This window comes from Lathyrus oleraceus, chromosome 6 (assembly GCF_024323335.1).
Source record: "Lathyrus oleraceus cultivar Zhongwan6 chromosome 6, CAAS_Psat_ZW6_1.0, whole genome shotgun sequence".
Taxonomy (NCBI): Eukaryota; Viridiplantae; Streptophyta; class Magnoliopsida; order Fabales; family Fabaceae; genus Lathyrus; species Lathyrus oleraceus.
In genome coordinates, this window is record NC_066584.1 from 137,553,960 (window position 1) to 137,558,400 (window position 4,441).

Here is a 4,441-nt window from a genome sequence, read left to right on the forward strand (position 1 = left end):
AAGAAGGAAGAAATCTGATGATGTCATCAGATACAGAACCAGATCAGATACAAATTATCAGAAGATAAGAAGCATCTGAAGTAGAAACACGTTCAAGAAAGTCTAACTTTGAGCAAAACAACAAAGTATCAGAAGCATCTGAACAAGAAGTAAGCTCTAGAAGTTCTGACTCTGATCAACGCTATCTCTAAACTCCAGAACTTATCAGCGCTATCTGAAGAATCCATCAGAATCCAAAAGAGATCAACATCAGAAGCAAGACTCCAAGATTCTCAGATACACGAAGACTCTGATCATGGAATTTCTAATTATGAAAGAGTAACGTTAAAGTCAAGTAAGGGTTTGCAAATGGATTTCCTAAAGAGACGTTAATCTCCAATTTCAATAAAGAAGATACTATATGTGGTAAGTAGTCATTTCAAGGAGAGAAAGTTATCCTGCAGAAGCTATTTAAGTGATGGCGTAAATTCATTTTAATATCCACCAGTTTCAACCACTACTTCTCTTCTATATAAAGGACTGCAAATCAACATTCAGTACACACACATACAAAGAAAAATTATACTGAAACATCAACGCTCAAGAAAACACTCTTGCTCTCTAAATCTTCACGAAGCTTTTGCTTATAACGTGAATCATTTTGCTCTTACTATTGTAATACTTGCTTATCTTAGAAGCACTCTAGATTACATAAATCTTTTATCTATTGTTTGTTTATTTCCTCAAGTGACTCTGTGTAGTCTGTATACTTGAGAGGACTAAGAGATCTTTCTCTTAGACGTTGTTTGTAATCTTTCAAGATTAGTGGATTAAGTCCTTGTTAAAGGCGAAATCACCTCAGCCGGGTGGACTGGAGTAGCTTTGTGTTATAAGCGAACCAGTATAAAATCATTGTGTGGTTTTCTTTTTGAAAAAGCGCTTATTTTTCCAAACAATTCAAACCCCCCCTTTCTTGTTTTTCTCACCTTCAAAATAAAGTCAATCACTCTGAAGGAAACTTAGCCAAATTTAGAAAGGAGTCCAAGTCTTCAAAAGATTGTGAGAATAGGAAAGGTAAATTTAGAAGCTCTTGTTATAATTATGGTGAAATTGGTCACTATAGACCAAAATGTCCCATGATTAACAAAGACAAATAAAGAGGGCATCACAAGAAGTCTAGTAAATCTAGAAGAGCTTTTGTAGCTTGTGAGAGTGCAAATGACTCCTCAAGCGAAGAAAGCTCCACTTCAAGTGTCGAATCGGCTCAGATTTGTCTTATGGCAAATGGAAGGAAGAAGAAACAAGTAAGTCCTTCTAAACATGAACTTACTAGTGATTTATCTTATTCTTAATTACAAAACGCTTTTGATAATCTTCATAGAGAAACATTAAATACTTTTAATAAATTACTTTCACATGAAAAGATATTTTTGCAATTAGAAGCTAAAATGTTAGAATACAAAAGGAAGTTGGAAGCTATTAAGAGATCTATGATAGATATTCAAAGTGACAAGAATTAGGGTGAAAAACCCTCTAGGTTTGGTTATGAATATTTTCATAATTGGAAAAAGGAGATAAATACTTTTCAAGTTAAATTAGACAAAGCCTTACAATCAAATATTGCTTATGCGATTGATTCGTCTATGTATGAAAGGTTTTTGAACCATTCGTATAAGAAACATAAATTTGTTAAAAATGAGTCTAATAGCAAAGGCACATCTCATCATAACTTGTCTTGTCTCTATTGTTGCAAGAAAGGTCATACTACTAAAAAAATGAAAATTTAGGAAACTTTTAGTTCCTAAAGGATCCTTTCAATGGTTTCCTAAATGCAACCTTGTTTTCACACACCCCCAAGGACTCAATGAAGATTGGGTACCTAGCACTTGTTGTTGATTTTACAGTATAAATGTCTTGGATATATGAAGAGAGTATGGGATCTTGTTTGTGGATACTCAAGACATGTAACGTGTTACATTTCCCTATTTCGTTGACTTTGTGGTAAGGAAGAAGGGTTGTGTGGCAAAAAGGAATCAACTTCTAGTGTTCTTTAATTGGTAAAAGTGTGTTGATTACTAATAATGTTTTATCCAAGAAATGTCGGGACATGTATTTACTTTCAGGATATAGGTATATCTTCACAAGACATTCTCAATGAAACTGAAAAAGGAATTGATCAGCCTAAAATGATGGAACGTGAGAAGGAAGAAGATAAAGATTGTGAAAAGGAGAAGGTTGAAAATCCAGTTGCAGTGGATGATTTATCTTTGACTTGGAGAACCTCCAATGATCATCAAATTAATGATCTTCTTTGATATATTATTAACCACACTTTCAAGTACTTTTTCAACGAGAAAAGTGGTAAGACCATTGTTGTCTAAAGGTTGTATGACACATTTTGCATTTATTCCAACTTTCTTTTGAGAGTTTCTTGTGGAATGCATGTGCATCCTCCGTCATTCGTACGGTGAGGTAATATCTTTTCAATTTTCGCTTTATAAGAAAGTTCTTTCTTTTGCCTGTTTATTTTTCAAAGGTATATGATTTACTTTGTGTATGATACGTGTTATGAGTGTTCACTTTTGAAAATTTCAAGTGATAACCTTCATTTAAAATGATTTTAGTAACCTTATCTATATATCTTCACATGTATGTTATATCGTCTCTAGCTTATGCTTGCTTGGAAGATTTCAAGTTTATGTCAATGATATTATTTTTGGATCCACTGACATGCAACTTTTAGAGGAGTTTTCTTAGGTTATGCAGGGTGAGTTTGAGATGAGCCTTATGGGGGAGTTGAATTACTTCCTTGGTATTCAAATCAAACAACTTAATGAAGGGTCATTTGTGTGTTTTGCAACGGCTTGCTAAAGAGATTTGGCATGGAAGATGCAAAGTTTAATGACACTTCTATGACCACAAATTGAAACTTGGAAAAGAATGAAAATGGTAAGGATGTAGATGTCAAGAAATATAGAGTGCATCCTTAATCATTTCATAAGAAAGGTAATATCGTTCCTTTTTCCATTTCCCTTTTTTGTAAGTAAACTTTTATCTTTACATTTTACTTGTGTTCCAAATAGTTGGTATTCTTGATGTTTGAGTTAGTTCATAAACGTTCACTTCCAAAAATGTCTATATATGTGTGTCAATTATATGCTTATAGCGACTTTGTGCTTTTCTCTCTATATGCTTGAAATATGCTCTTGGTGTATTGGCTTGTTATCTATTCTTGCATGAAACTTGACTGAACATGTTATAATGTTAGTAAATTCTTGTTGTGTGTCATTGTTATGATAACATCTTTGTTTTTGGGTTGTGTGGTGATGAATATTTATCGCCTTGCTAGAGTTTACTTAAGAGTTTCTTATTATATTGTATCCTTCATATTTCATGTTTGTGCTATGTTATTTGGAATTCATTGTGACAATCATGTTGTATTGTTCCCTTACATGCACATATTTATGTTAGGAAATTTATTTCAATATGTATCTCATTTTATGTGAGTGTTATCGTATTGATGTTCTTATCATTGCAAAACGCCTATGTGTGTTGTTTTGGTTTATGCGTGATTCAAGATACTTCTCATGATTTGCTTCGTTTCTTTTTGATGTTGTCAAAGGGGGAGAAGAAAGATGAAGTTGGGATGCATATATTCAGGGAGAGTCTTTCATTGAAAACACGAACGCATCATCTAAAGTTTTTCCATCATAAAAAAGGGGGAGTATGTGAGTGCATCTTTTGTTAGATGTATTTTGGATGATGTCAAAACTAGGATACTTTAGCGGTAATGTATATTGGACGGTATGCTCTTATTCTCTATGTGCATCTTAGAATTAGGGTGCATAAAAGTATTTGGAAATAATTTAGAAAATATTTCATGCATTAAAAATGATTTATAAAGGGTTTGATACATCAAAAACAGGTTTTTATGGGCAAAATAATTTATGTGTTGACTGCATAGGTCGACACATGTACTTCGTTTTTAAAGCTTGTTTTATGTGCTAACTGCATAGGCTGACACATGACCTTTACAGGCCGGCCTATATGATTTTTAGGTCGGCACATGCGCTGCAATATTAAAGCATATAGCTTCTGTTTTATGTGCTGACTCTTCAAGTCGACACATGACTTGAACAAGTCGACACATGACTTTAATAGGTCGACCTATACGATAAAAATTTTCAAAAATTCATATGTTTCCAAAGCTTTGTGCATTTCTTTTGGACTTCATTCACTTATGCATATAAATACTTCATACATGCATCATCCTCTAGTAAGGTTTCTAGAGTGAGAAAAACCTACATGAATATAGGATTTCAAAGCATCTCATCGTCTTCAATTTAATCTATTCATACACACAATCAAACTACACATAATCATTTTTTGATTGGGTTCCATCTAGATTAGGATTGATAATGTCCAATTAGGTTTGTTGTACCGAGAATACTGGGTTGAGATC